Genomic DNA, 16,049 nt, shown 5'->3' with positions numbered 1-16,049 from the left:
GAGGACAGAAACAGCCTAGAAAGTGAATGGTGATGACCTTTTCTTTCAACTTTGAACTCTGTAGTATGCTTTCCAAGCAGTGAGATGATCACTCCTTTGTTCTCTCACTCTAAAAGTTGCATTTGGAGTTCCCGTCGTGGTGTTGAACTTTGCTATCTGCTTCAGTTTTGAGCTTCTGTGGCTAAGTAGTTTTAAATTTTAAGTTTAGGGAGTTCCCGTCGTGGCCCAGTGGTTAACGAATCCGACTAGGAACCATGAGGTTGCGGGTTCGGTCCCTGCCCTTGCTCAGTGGGTTAACGATCCGGCGTTGCCGTGAGCTGTGGTGTAGGTCACAGACGCGGCTCGGATCCCGCGTTGCTGTGGCTCTGGCGTAGGCCTGCGGCTACAGCTCCGATTCGACCCCTAGCCTGGGATCTCCATATGCCGTGGGAGCAGCCCAAAGAAATAGCAAAAAGACAAAAATAAATAAATAAATAAGTAAAAAAAAAAAAAAAAAGTTGAACTTAAATGACTTGTCTTGATTAAATGTTTGAGCACTGTCACCAGCTTTTGTTCACACTACATTTTAGTTTTTCTGTCACTAGTCCTATGTTTGTACCACAAAGGTAATTAATTTTCTTGGTGTCCCTTCTCTATTTTTCTCATATTCCTTTAGCTTCCGAAGGTGCATTCCAATGATTAAAGACCCAGAAAACCCCAAATCTAGAAGTATCCTCTAAACCTGGAGTTATCTTTCCCTGTTTTGACATCCCCATTTGCATTTACTATGGCATTGGTTATAATTTACAGAATATTTGCAAATTCCTTGAAGGTACTTTTGTAATCTTAATTTTTTAAAAAATTTTATTGGTGTAGAGTTGATTTACAGTGTTGTGCTTGTGAATTGGTTATACATATACATATTATACATTCTTTTTCATATTCTTTTCCCACATAGGTTATTACAAAGTGTTGAGTACATTTCCTTGTGCTATACAGTAGGTCCTTGTTGATTGTCTATTTTCATATATAGTAGTGTGTATAAAAATAGTTTTAAATTTTGATGAATCTCAAGATGTATCATTAATCAGTTTCTGATGAAGCAAATGACAAGCAAAAATATAAATTCACTATAATAGGCCATATTTCATTCTGTGTCAAGGGCATTTTACATTAAATTGACGCATACCTTGAGGGATATCCCTTTGTCATAAAACCAACTAAGCCCTTCCTAGAGACAATATTTTCCTTTTTCTGAGCTGCTTTAATGGCCATGTCCTTCTTTAAGTGGCATCCTCAGAAAGAAGGGTGAATAAGCACCATTTGGAAGGTCCTCTGCTTTAGGCATTGCACTGCCATTTCGGAATTCTATGAATACCTTCATTTCATAAATGATATAATTAAAAATCAGCATGGCTTAAGAAACTTTCTCAAGATCACTAAGAGGCAGAACAGGGATACAAATAAAAGTTCATTTCAAGTCAAAGTCTGTGCTCTTCCACTACGAAGACCCTCCTTGACACTTACCCTCTGCATTACTAAGATGGATGTGACTTCTGGTAAAGCCGTTGGGAATAATTTGTAAAATTGATTTGTGTTCTGCCTTATTCTAGAAAGGATTTAAGACAAGGGTGAAACACAATCATGCACTCTGATATGGTGGGGAAAAATGAGTTTTAGGGAGTTTCCACTTTGGCGCAACAGAAACAAATCTGACTGGTATCAATGAGGATGCGGGTTCGATCCCTGGCCTCACTCAGTGGGTTGGGGATCCAGCATTGCTGGGAGCTGTGGTGTAGGTCGCAGACATGGCTCAGATCCTGTGTTGCTGTGGCTGTTGTGTAGGCTGGCAGCTACAGCGCCAATTCAACCCCTAGCCTGGGAACTTCCATATGCTGAGGGTGTGGCCCTGGAAAAGCAAAGAAAAAGAAATGAGTTTTAAATATTATACAGCTTGAGTTTAAATTCCAGGACTCCTATTTGATAGCTGTGAGGAATCTGTTTCCACATTAATAAGAAGGAATAAGACTACCTATTCTAAGTGCTGTTGTGAACTACAGGAAGTAACATGTAAAGCCCCTGGCGCAGTGGCTGGCACCAAGTAGATCGTATGTATCAGTTCCCTCTTCATTCTACCCTACCCTTTGACCATGATTTGCCTCCTTCAAGGGGGTGGTCCCATTTGAAATCAGATTAGCTCTACATTTCCCCATTGACAATTACTATAAAGTTAACTGTTATTTCCCCACATGTGTGAACAACTATAAGTCCCATTCCAAGGAAAGATTTTCAGTGACCAAATCCTTCTTGCTACATAAGATGGAGCCACATTACCAGCTTGGGATTAAGCTTGAGTATCAGCCTTTATAGGGTGCTCAGACACTTATTGACGTATACTAAGATGCAGGTAACTAACTGACACTATTTTATAAGACACTGAATTTGAACATTTATAGCAACCCTACACAATCTGCATGCCCCTTTAACATCGATATCATTCATCTATTTAATGACAGAGCATTTATTGGGCACCTACTATTTGCCAGGCACCATGCCAAGAACCTATGTGATGATAAGGAATGAACATAAGGCAGGCAAGGTGTTGTTATCCAGAAACCACCTGTCTTGAAGTGGGGGAAGAAACAGAGATGTAAGTTAATGCTGTAACTCAAAATGATATGTGCTTATACTAAGTTATATTAAAAGTTCTAATAGATCAAAGAGAGTGTTTCACACATTTATAACACTAAATCCTCTTCCAACTCAAAATTAATACCAGTAACAAGGGCAAATGTAATGTATCTGTTGAGACAGTAAAAATATCTATGATTAATATTCCCATAGTAAAATATTTACATAAATTGTATCATTAAAAGAAAAGAACAGACCTCTTCTCTTTCTAAGAACAATGCAAAGACAGAAATTGGGACATTCACTAAATCTGACTTTGCTAAATGATCTTAACTTTACAAAAAAGACAGGGATTTTTCATTTAACCAAGAACATCTTATCAACAAACAAGCAAGCCTAAGCTGAATAAACAGTATTTGGTTATTCTTTAACTTCTGTAATTATTGTTTAATAATTTCTCATATATAAGTCCAGCTTTACATTTTTTTTTCTTTATTTTTGTCTTTCACTGATTAATCTAGATTGTCATGGAGGCTGTTCACTGGCAGTAATGAAGATAGTTGCATGGAAAGAACAGGAGGAAAGTGGTTTAAAAAGACTGTTTCAAAGATGGGCCATCAGCATATATGTGTTTTCCAGGCTAGAAAATTTTATAGTTAAAATAATGCAAAGAATTTTGGTTTAAAAATCACTAGAGAATTAGGTGAGAGATTTTGATATCATCTGAGGACTTTTTCCCACCTCGGGGATGATGAAGAAAACATCAGGAAAGTTCAGTAATTAGTCCATGCCATACCAGTAAGTGACTGGGACAATGACACCCACTTGTGAATGAGACTTTCGAGAAGCACAATCAGAAAACAAAAAATGCATATCGTGAATATGATAAAACACCAAGGGGCAAAAGGAAGCAAATAGACATGGTTCAAAGAAGCTCCCAGCAAATGGTGTGCCACAGTGCTTCCTTCAAACTTTTATTTTGATGTTTAGGTTTCATCGGGTCTCTAGAATATAATTGACTTTTGCTCAGAGCACCTAATATGACAGGGTTCAAATGAAGACTCGATGCCAGACTAAGAGGATGACAAGAAAACCTCGTTAAAAATACTCATTTACTTGTTAACAGAGTTTTTCTCTGCAGTTTTTCATGCTGCCCTCTAGGATTCATTTTTATTTATTGCCTCCTAAGGTTCCATATCTTTTATGACAGTCTTCTCATTCATGTTGCCCAGAAACAAAAAGGCCCGGGGTTTCCTGACATTGGTGCTTTTAAGATATGCTCTATTCCCCAGTTTTGAGCAAAAGTCAAAGGAAAAGATAATATATGAGTACAGGGAGACCTGAAGCTTGACAAAGGATCTCCTTCTTTCTAGAGAGAGAGAATACCTCTTCCTCATTAGGGATAAAAGCCCAGAAGCCACAAGCTGACACGAGTCTCTGCAACCCTAGGCTTCTTCAAGCCGTCAGAGTACACAATAGCCCGATAGTGTCTGAAAGCATGAAAACGCCTCATACCCAATAATAAACTATTTTTCTAGTCATCTTTTTATTTTAACACAGTGCACAGCATGTGTTCATGTACCCAAACATATTAATTAGCTATGTACCTGCATATAGGATTATAACATTCATTAATTGAAGATCCTGTGAAAAGTGAATAATAGCTGGCATTAAAATATTCCAAGTATTGTGCTAGGAATTTGCCTTGCATTGTTTCATTTAAACCTCAGGTAACAGTATATTGAAAAGCTATTAATATAACTATTTTACAGAAAAGGAAACTGAGGCTTAAAAGGAAAAAGTCAAAAGTTTGGGTAAACAATAGGTGAAACTGTTGGGGGGAAGGAAGAATTAGGAGGATGGAATAACATACATACACTACTGTATAAAATAGATGATTAACAAGAACCTACTATATATCACAGGAAAGTCTACTCAATAGTTTGTGAAAACCTATATGGGAAAAAAGAATGGATATATTTATATGTGTGAATGATTCACTTTGCTGTACACCTGAAACTAATGCAACATTGTTAAGTCAACTATTAAAAGAAAGTCTGTAACTTTTCTCTTGTAATATGTTGACATTATCATCTTTTTAAGTTTTGAGTGAAATGTTAAAAAAAAAAGTTTGGGTAAACAGATATTGAAAGTCTCATAGGCATTGGAGAGTTCCCGTCATGGCTCAGTGGTTAACGAACCCGAAGAGTAACCTTGAGGTTGCGGATTCGATCCCTGGCCTCGCTCAGTGTGTTAAGGATGCAGTGCTGCTGTGAGCTGTGGTGTAGGTTGCAGACATGGATCAGATCTGGCATTGCTGTGGCTGTGGCTGTGGCCAGTGGCTACGTTTCTGGTTAGACCCCAAGCCTGGAAACTGCGGGTGTGACCCTAAAAAAGACCAAAAAAAAAAAAAAAAGTCTTATAGGCATTGAACCCACATTCAAAGCAGAAGGTCTAATTCAAGTATGGAAGACAAGGAAACATTTAGATAGCAGACTGAAGTGATTGTTTATCCTTACTGCTTTAAGTCTGTAGATTCAGTTTCTTATGATAGGTTGTGAGCAGGTCTGAATCTCAGATGATATTTATAGGTAAGGTTCTACAGATTTTCCAGATTATTAAAATATTTTTAAAGGTCTCTCTGGGTTGGCAAAAGTGCCCTGGCTACACTGACTTCTCACCCGGGGATCTCCTTCATATAACAGCTAATGAGTTAGGCCCAGTTAACCAGGTTCCAGAAACCTGGTCTGATTATGCCTGAGCCAGTGTCTCAAAGTCTGTCTCCTGGTCACTGCTGGTGACTCCCACAGGGATCCTCACAGGCCAGCTGGCACTTTTCCTTGTCCCTATCAATGCGGGAACTTCAGTCTTAGGAATTTGACTTTGAGGGAGCCAAGGAGAGACAGAAGAACTGGAGGTTTGGGCTGGCTGGTAGGTTGGGGTGGGTGCTATTATAGATGTTAAATAGCACCTCTGATTGGGAGACCAGGAGAAAAATGTAAGTATTGATAAAATGAGGTATTCATCCTTTAACAGGATAGGGCTCACAATCACACTTAAATTGGATCTTCAGGAAAAAGAAAAACTATTCTCAAAATGCAAACATGAAATTTATGGTACCATTCTTGGTATATATCCAAAAAAACAAAAAACACTAATTTGAAAAGACACGGGAGTCCTAATGTTCATAGCAGCATTAGTTATAATGGCCAAGATATGGAAACAACCTAAGTATTAATCAATGGATAAATGGATAAAGTAGATGTATGTACTATGAAATTCTATTCAACCATAAAAAAGAATGGCATTTTGCCATGTGCAACAACATGGACGGACTTGAAGAGCATTATGCTAAGTGAAATAAGTCAGGCAGAGAAAGCAAATATTGTACAATATCACTTATATGCGGAATTTAAAAGACCCAACTAATGAATAAAACAGAAAAGATATAGTAAAGACTCACAGATATAGAGAACAAACTAGTGGTTACCAGAGGGGAGAGGAAAGGGTTGAGGGGTAAGACAAAGGTTGGGGATTAGGATGTTCAAACTATTAGGCATAAAATAAGCTACAAGAGGAGCTCTCTTGTGGTGCAGTGTGTTAAAGATCCAGCATTGTCACTGCAGCAGCTTGGGTTGCTGCTGGGACAGGTTTGATCTCTGGACCAGGAACTTCCATATGCCATAGGTGTGGCCAAAAAAGAAAAAAAAGGAATATATTGTACAACATGGTGAATACAGCCAATATTTTTTAATAACTATAATGGAGTATAACCTTTAAAAATTGTGAATCATTATATGGTACACCTGTTAACATATAATATTATACATCAACAATATTTCAATTAAAAAAAAAATTTGGAGTTCCGGTTGCTGTTCAGTGGGCTTAGAATCTGACTAGTATCTATGAGGATGTGGGTTTGATCCCTGGCCTTGCTCAGTTGGTTAAAGGATCCAGTGTTGCCATGAGCTGTGATGTAGGTGGCAGGTATAGCTCAGATCTGGCTTTACTGTGGCTGTGGCATAGGCTGGCAGCTGCAGCTGTGATTCAACCCCTGGCCTGGAACTTCCATATGTTGTGGGTACAGCCCTAAAAAGAGAAAAAGAAGAGGAAGAAGAAGAGGAGGAGGAACAAGAAGGGAAAGAAATTTAAGGTAAAACAGTATATACGATGCTCAAAATATTAACAAGAATATGCACTATGCTAAATAGATCATAAAATGGAATTACTACAAGTGATAATAGATTATGGTTCAGAAACTCTACCACTTGTAGTGAATAGAAAGAAATCTCTAAGTGTGTCAATTTGTCATTTTTTGGATCAATATTAATCATTTACTAAAGTGACAGGGGAGTCCTTGGTAGAGATTCTAAGGTTAATAAAAAGGGTAAAGTTCTGAAATCCTGTCAAGTTCCAATTACCATATCAGTGGGAACATTAGGTGTTACAGGTTTATACCTGCCCCCTACATTTTGGGGAGCAAGCGGGTAGTGAGGTACTTATGCTGGAAGAAGATATAACAAGGGGTTGAGAATAACAAACCTCCCAAATTGTGGGTAGTTGATCTATAGAAAAAGTTTGTAACAATTTATGCATTCTTCAACTCTGAAATTCAGTGGTGGCTTTCTGCCATGTTTGAGCTTGCTTTATAAGGCACTTGACAATGTGTTGAAAAGAGGTTTGCTGAGTTATTTGTGTCCTTGCCTTTTTTTCCACACCACCAGCAAGCAAGTTCTTAAGGGTAGATATAGTGTTGGCACTGAAACATCCATTCAGGATGGACCTGAATTTATAGCATTGTTTCTAAGAAAACTGCATTTTGAGCTAAACAAAGTTATAAACAAAGTCCTGAGAAACTATATTTAGGTGGGTTGGTTATTACTTGAATACTTTACCATCTTCAACTGGGTGCCTCCTTTAAATCAAACATTTCTTTGGGTTTCTTGAATGAATTATCCATTGTTTTTACACTTTTAAATTTTTTATAATTGTGCAATAAATTCATAGCCTAGTTACTACCAAAGACTAAATTGCATTGGACTTTTCTCATCAAAGACCCAAACAAAGAATTCGTGGACCCAATCCAATCATACTAATTCTTGTGAACACAGTCCTCTAAAATATAGGGAATGTTAATACTGTAATTCACAGTAGAGCTCTGAAATTTTTAACGTAATAAAATGCAACCAAAAACTCATATGACTGGAAGAATATTGCTGTCTAGTGTTGAAATGGATCATTTAAAACATTGGAACTAAGTGCTGAACAGGGAAATCCACAATAAAAATGGCAGCAGTAAAGGGAAAAAGTAGCTTTCATAAAGAATGTCAACATTTCCTTTCATATGGATACTTCTGCTAAAATATGTTAATCTGATCATTTGATTTACTGGTTTTGCTTAATATTTACAAAAGGCTAATCATGTAGAATTTTACATCCTGTAGTAGACATTCCAAGGATTTTTAGTATAATCTCCACCATTCCCAAAAGAGGAAAAAAAACCTGATTAATGGTTGTGGCTGGGGATATGAATGCTATAAAAATGAGACAAGATGGTAACATGCTCTTTTTGTAAAGTGCAACTAGAGCTTCAAAAGGTGGCAATGAATTTTACTTTACACATGGAAAACGTACACATACCTGAAGTGTACACAACTGACCCACCTCTGCTTCAGGATTTCTAGGTTTTTCAGAATATTGTTTGAATTAAGGGGTATTATCAGGCTGTGGCTGTGCTTCACTTCCATAGAAGCAGTTTTTCTGAACAGCTCTTAGACATTGATCCTAAAAATAGTCTGATGAAGTTCTCTACCATTTGCTGTAAAGTTGGTGAAGAGCCAAGCGACCTCCTAAAAATACAAATAGGAGAAATGTTTCTCAGATTTCAGCATCATTCGTTCACTCTGGAAATAGTTATTAAATCTTTAGAAATAGTTGGGCTTTTCCTGAGCAGCCAGTTTGTTTTTATCTCATTGACATCACAGATTCCTTCACTGATTGCATTTCCCTTTTTGCATAGACTGCTAGAAAGCTCAGAGCCAAATCTGACAAAGACATAAGACCTCACGGCACATATTTTATTAAAAAAACCCCAAACCCTAATCTCAACCCCTGCTGCTTTCATCTTATTGTAAGTTAAACATGTAGTGAGCATGCAATATGAATCAGGTACTCTACTTGCTAAGGTTTTCTCTTGCTAAATTCTGCATTTAATAAAAATAAAGCTTATATTTTATATGCCTTTCTAAGCTATTTAATATAGAATTCTAGGCTCCTAATTTTCAAGGGTACAGATTGCAGCCATAAGACCACCCTTCTCCAAACTAGAGAATTAACTCGCCTCAATTCCTGGCAAGAAAGATGGTTTTCTATAAATTCCAATCACATCATATGGTTTGGTGCAAAATGAACTATCTATATGCATGAAGCTAATTGCTTAATAGCCCTACTAACATATGCTTTCTGAAAAAAATGTACACACACATACACATACAACAAATGTAATTGGTGGAATCTTTTGCTTAAAGGTCTCTGGAGTCTTAGCAGAAAGTTGTAAGCAAACCAAGAAACTTGCATACAAAATTATTCATTTATTCCACCCTTGAAGTCAAGTGAAAAGCAGGAAGCACTACTCATCTTGGAAAACTATCTGGATATTTTCTTTTAAAAGCAATTTGCTCAGGTGAACAAAAATGAAATGTAAGTTTTTTTTGAGGGACACCAAAACCATACCTTCCTATATTTTGAAAATAATAACAAGCCTAATAGGGTCATGTTTTTAATCTGAAAAGGTGTTGTGGAAGAAAGTTGCCTGCTCAATAATTTTTAAAAGTTGAATATAGGTAGTATGTACTGTGAGTACAACCAGGAAGAGATTATAAAAATATAAATGCATTCTTACAAAATAACATTCCCAATGCTTTTAAATACAGAAATTATTTTAAAATTACATGCCGTCCTCATGATAAAATGATACCACACAATTTAATGCCCTAATTTCAAAAGCCCTTGTCTAGGAAGCTCAATCAGAAATTAAGATTTGCCATCTCAGTTATAAACATTTCCTTCATAGTTTCATAAAGAAAGCAATGCAACTGTATCATGATGGTGAGAATTCTCAATCATTTCTATATGCCAAATAAATACCTGGCACAGTGTTGAGAAATTAGTAAGAATTCAATAAATGGCATTGGTTGGGTAAATAAATGAATGAAATGGTCAAAGACTGTTAAAAGAAAATCATGGACACGGAGAATAGACTTGTGGTTGCCAAAGGGGAAGGGGAGTGAGTGAGTGGGATGGATTGGGTACTTGGGGTTAATAGATGCAACTATTGCCTTTGGAATGGATTAGCAATGAGGTCTTGCTGTGTAGCACTGGGAACTATGTCTGGTCACTTATTTTTTTATTTTATTTTTTTGCCTTTTCTAGGGCCGCTCCCGCGGCATATGGAGGTTCCCAGGCTAGGGGTCGAATTGGAGCCATAGCCACAGGCCTATGCCAGAGCCACAGCAACATGGGATCCGAGCTGTGTCTGCAACCTACACCACAGCTCACGGCAACGCCGGATCCTTAACCCACTGAGCAAGGCCAGGGATCGAACCCTCAACCTCATGGTTCCTAGTGGGATTCATTAACCACTGCGCCACAACGGGAACTCCCTATGTCTGGTCACTTATGATGGAGCCTGATAATGTGAGCAAAAAGAAGGTATACATGTATGTGTAACTGGGTCATCATGCTGTATAGTGGAAAATTGACAGAACACTGTAAATCAGGTATAATGGAAAAAAATCATTTTATATATTAAAAAAACTAAGATTTTTTTTTTTAAAGTTGAAGCTACAGTTGATTTAACTGCGATTTATTTTAACTTGTGGCTCAGAGAAAAACAGTAAGAACTAGAACTCAAATTTCTTGACTTCTAGATCAATTATTTTTCATGTCATTTTTTTTTAAATAATGTAAATCAAAGATGACAGATTATCTAGCTTTTATATGGAGAGTTCTTGTGTCCTAAAAAAAGCATGGGGTAATTCATTTACAACACAATGGCTTAATATAATTCAGCATAGTAGCTGAATATAAATGACTCTAGGGAAGGAGGCAGAAGGAGAGTGGGTAGATAATAGAAGAAAGACGAACAAAATCTCAAGATGAGGACACTAGGACTAGGAGAAAGGTAAGGATTCCATGTTGTGATGTCATTATAATGTAGATTTCAGGGAGTTGTTTTACTGCAAAATGGTTCTCTAAGAATTAAATATTGAGCTCTTCAAAGGAGAGGCGCGATAGAAGGGTTTCTCTGGAGTTCCCGTTGTGGCTCAGTGGTTAACGAATCCGACTAGGAACCATGAGGTTGCGGGTTCGATCCCTGGCCTTGCTCAGTGGGTTAAGGACCCGGTGTTGCTGTGAGCTGTGGTGAAGGTTGCAGATGCAGCTCGGATCCTGCATTGGCTCTGGCTCTGGCTACGGCTCTGATTCAACCCCTAGCCTGGGAACCTCCATATGCCGCGGAAGCGGCCCTAGAAAAGGCAAAAAGACAAAAAAAAAAAAAAAAAAAAAAAAAGAAGCGTTTCTCTTTTCCCACGAGAGAAATTTTAGCCTCCCCCAAAGAAATACGTTAGATTCCCCATGAAAATTACACAATTTTAGGGCAAAGTGTATGGTGATAAGATGTTTCTTTGGTAGAAATTATCATACTAAGCGAAGTTAGACAGAGAAAGACAAATGTCAGATGAAATCACTAATACGTAGAATCCCATAAAAGAAATGATACAAAAGCATTTAAAAGCAGAAACAGGCTCAAAGACTTTGAAACCAAAGGAGAAATGTGGCGGGGAAAGATAAAATAGGAGGTTGAGATTAGCATACACACTGCTATATGTAAAATAGATAACAAGGACCTACTGTATAGCACAGGAAATTCTTATTTGATACTGTGTGATAACCTAAAAAGAATCAGAAAAGGAATCGATATATGTATATGTGTAACTGATTTACTTTGCTGTACACCTGAAACACAACTTTCTATGTCAACTATAATAAATTTTTTTAAAAAAGAACTCATTGGACATGGAGTTCAAAGATTCTGTTTGAGGGTCTGATACACATGAGTTAGGAGATGTGAATATGACACTTTGCTATCTCAGGTGAAGTAGAGAAAAATGTACTTAACTCTGTGAAATAGAAGAAAATGTAAGCTAAAAAAAATGTTTCTTTAGTCTTCTTAGTTCTTGCCTTGTGTATTATACCACATCTAAATAGGTTAAATAAAAATGGGAACATTTTTAATTAGTACAAATTACATAATCAAATGATTCACATTTCTTGATTAGACTGTACCCTTAAAAAAATGACAACCTAGAAAAATATTATTTTTTAAACATTTTTTTTTCTTTTTAGGGCCGCATCTGTGGCATATGGAAGTTCCTGGGCTAGGGGTCGAATCAGAGCTGCAGCTGCTAATCTATGCCACAGTCACAGCAATACGGGATCCAAGCCTCATCTGTGACCTATGCCACAATTCACGACAATGCCAGATCCTTAACTCACTGACTGAAGCCAGGGATTGAACCTACATCCTCATGGACATTATGTCAGGTTCTTAACCTGCTGAGCCACAACAAAAACTCCTAAAACAGATTATTTGAAATAATTAACTTCTTAATACTTTTTGGAAATAGATGAGTTTTGTATTGATTAGTTATTTCTTTAGTCAAATACTTATTGTACACCTTGTATGTGTCAGCCAGTATGCTAGCTATTGAAAATATAATGATAAGCATTGCTGTATGTTCTCTGCTTACAGATCTTATTCTAACTGTCCATCACTGTAAAAGGAAAAGAAAATAAAGGCTTGCTGGTTTTAGAGACAAAAAATAACAAAAGAACTGTATCTTCTTGAAGAAAATCTGTAAGCATTTTATGCTAGAAAATATATACTATTGTTATGTACAACTGACCCTCCATATCTGCAGGTTCAGCATTCATGGATTCAACCAACTGCAGACAAAAAAAAAAAAAAAAAAACTTGAAAAAAAAATTTCCAGAAAGTCCAAAAAGCAAAACATAAATTTGTCTCAACAGCAACTATTTACATAACACATATGTTATTTACAATTATTTACATATCATTTACATTGCATTAGGTGTTATAAATTATCTAGAGATGATTTAAAGTACAGTGGTGCCTTGATTTCCACCAAGGACCGAAACCAGCACCTTTTTCAGGTAACATAATCCATGGATATTCAAGTTCCTTATATAAAGTGGTGCAGTACAATGACTTCAGTTTCACATCCATGGTTTCACGTCCAAAGATTCAACCAATCACGAATGACAATTTGGATCTGCAGTTACTTAAATCTGCAAATGTGTAGGGCTGATTGTACATTTATTAAAAAAGATTCATGTATAAGTGGACCTGTGCAATTCAAACCCAACTGTTCAAAGATCAACTGTATATGTGAGGATATTCACAGGTTATATGCCAGTATTACAACATTTTACATAAGGGAATTGAGCATCCTTGGATTTTGTCATCTGAAGAAGGCCCTCAAACCAATACCTCAGGGACACCAAGGGACGATTATACTTGAATAGCATTAAGTCTGCTTTAAAAACCAAAGTCAAAATCTTTCATCTTTCTGATTATGTAATGTACAATAATTGAAAGAAAAAGTTGGGGAAAAAGTATACAAAAAAGAATAAAACTATAATCACCTGCAGTCATAGCAGCATCCCCTCACCTTTTCCCCATATATATCATTTTGGTAAAATTCCTATCAATTTATTTTGCATGTGTGTGTCTATGTATTTTACCAGATCAGGCTCATATTGAATAAATATTTTCATGTATTTTTCCATTTCATGAACATTCCTATGTAATTAAAAATTTTCAAAACTTATATTTAATGTCTGAATTCCATTGTGTCACTTTTTTCACTCTCTCAGTTCTGGCCAAATCTCTTAATATCCTTCACTGAATAATCTATCCTATCTACATCATTTGGAGCTTCTGTTGTATTTGGTTCATAGAAATGTTAGGGTTAATTTTATATTATCTGTTCCATGTTACTGATCTAAGTGTAGATTTTGGCTGCAGTCATACTACGTCATTTAAAATACAGTGTTAGAAAATATTTTCATTTAATACATGATATTTCTCCTTATGAATACCTTTGCTATTCTGAACCCTAAACATTTTAGAATAATTTTTTCATGTTTCTAAAATAATCCCACTAGAATTTTGACTGATGTGCTCAAGCTACACCTGTACACTAATTACCATCTTTACAACAGTTCCATTCAGAAGCATAATTCTTTATTTATTTGTCTTGTATCTTAGGAAAGTTTTGTCATTCCTTCTAAACAAAGGTCTTACACAATTTGTATTAAGGATATTACTAGATATTTTATAACTGTTACTATTAACATGAATTTACTTCTCCTCTTTCCTACCCTCAAATCAAAGTATTCTTGATAGATGGAAGATTTTTAAAGTATATTATTTTTGTATCCTGCTATCTTAATTATTTCTCTTTTTAGTTCAAGTAGTTTTCCAGTCGATTCCTGTGAGTTTCTCCATGTTATAATGTGCTCGACATAAAAATCCATTTACTGGATTTCCCGTTGTGGCACAGCAGAAATGAATCTGACTAGTAATCATGAGGTTGTGGGTTTGATCCCTGGCCTTGCTCAGTGGGTTAAGGATTGGGCGTTGCCTTGAGCTGTGGTGTAGGTCGCAGATGTGGCTCGGACCCTGTGTTGCTGTGGCTGTGGTTTAGGTTGGCACTGTAACTCTGATTCAACCCCTAGCTTGGGAACATCCATATGCCACGGTGCAGCCCTAAAAAGCAAACAAAACAGAAACAAAAACAGAACAAAACAAAACAAACATTTACTTAAAGTAGGAGTCTGAAAATGTATTAGAAAAGACATATTATGTCAGCCCAATTTATCATGTTCTTCTTAGGATGAATAAACCCTGGGCAATTTTAGTTTGTTTGATGTAAATTATATATTTCATGAAAATAAAAATTTGCTCTCATTTTTTTTTCTAATAAATCTTGTATCAGTTCATTGCCTTACTGAATTGTCTAGAACCTCCAGAATAATCTTAAATTACAATGTTATGGCTAGGCATCTTTGTTTTACTCCAGATATTGATGTGGATTACCTCTACTATGTACAGTATAGTGGCTGTTTTCTAGGACATCTGAAAAGCCTTCATCAGTCATAAACAATGAATAGTAACTTACTTCCAGTGGTATTGGGAAGACCAAGGATGGTGGTCACAGAAGCTTCCACATTGCCACAGGGAGTGTATCAAAAGGAATACTTTCCCCTCTTTAATAATTCTTGGATAAACAATACTTCTTTGTTTCCTGAAGTAATGACTGGATATATCAGGCCATTCAAACAAGCTTCTATCCCAGAATGTGCTCAACATAAATACATTTCCACTTGGGGCAAAACTCCATAATTCTCTAGGAAAATTTTATATTATTTTAGCTTGTTACATGAACCCAACTTATCATTTTCTTCAGAGACTGTGTAATCTAGCCCTAAGCAATCACTGGGTATGTTTTAGTGCTAAAACAGCTTCTGGATATCATGTAGAGCTTAACGAATTTTATTGACATTTGCATTGTTTCATAAAGAAACTTTCTTTAAGATCTGTGATACTACCCAACTAGTATAATTTTTACATGGTTTTCAGTAGCTGGTCATTCAGTGGCAGGCCAATTTTATCTCACAGGCTGATCCAGTTTAGCTCTCACAAACAACCAGCACAAAGAAATAATTTATTTCCTCTTGGCTTTAACAAAGTCAATGTCCTGAGAGGGAGAGTGGTGCTAATATACCTGAGCATTCCAGTGAGAAAGATGGAAAATCACTTACGGTGCTCAAATAAAAAGACTGCTTCAGGGGACAAAGGAGTCTGGAGAAATCCGCTGTGGGTATATAGCTCTGCTGGGTAATTCTTTCCCATGTCTGTGGGCAAATAAAATACTATTTCCCCCCACTTTCCATTATGGGAATAAAAAGGACACATTAAGAGTTGAAATATATATATATACATATCTCTGATTTTCTGTAGGTAAAGACTGTTAATAGTATCTCATGTATTTCAAATGTATAATTATTTGATTCAAATGCCTTCTTATTTTCTAAAATTCATTTGAGCAATTTGTGCTCTTTTCTGCCAAAGATTTCATTAGGTTCACAAATAGAACAATATGACATCGTTAAACAAGGCGTGGTAATCATTTTCAATCCCACTGTGGAACAAGGTATAAAAAAAGCAAATGATTTCCAAGCACTTCCAGGGTGCCGCTATTCTCCATTTGACCCATGTTAAATATTCTCATTACAATTATACTTCAAATGAATACAAAAATCTCAATTTAATCCTAACCCTAGGGAAATGAAAC

At 36.4% G+C, this 16,049-nt stretch overlaps 1 protein-coding gene across 9 annotated transcripts in view; it reads right to left on the bottom strand.

Annotated features, from left to right (window-relative positions):
- Window positions 1-16,049, bottom strand: part of DPH6 (diphthamine biosynthesis 6) — a 445,353-nt gene that overhangs the window by 112,544 nt on the left and 316,760 nt on the right. For 6 of the 9 annotated variants that reach the window (XM_021098165.1, XM_021098179.1, XM_021098184.1 and 3 more), the window contains exon 12: window positions 8,251-8,459. The exons of 2 other annotated variants lie outside the window; for them this stretch is intronic. The gene's annotated coding sequence lies outside the window, so the exon portion shown is untranslated. The remainder of the gene's footprint in view (window positions 1-8,250; window positions 8,460-16,049) is intronic. One more of the 9 variants, XM_021098169.1, reaches the window with a different exon arrangement.

Source organism: Sus scrofa, chromosome 1, assembly GCF_000003025.6.
Source record: "Sus scrofa isolate TJ Tabasco breed Duroc chromosome 1, Sscrofa11.1, whole genome shotgun sequence".
Lineage (NCBI taxonomy): Eukaryota > Metazoa > Chordata > Mammalia > Artiodactyla > Suidae > Sus > Sus scrofa.
Note: the sequence above shows the minus strand (reverse complement) of the source record. Positions and strands in the feature narration are given on the sequence as shown.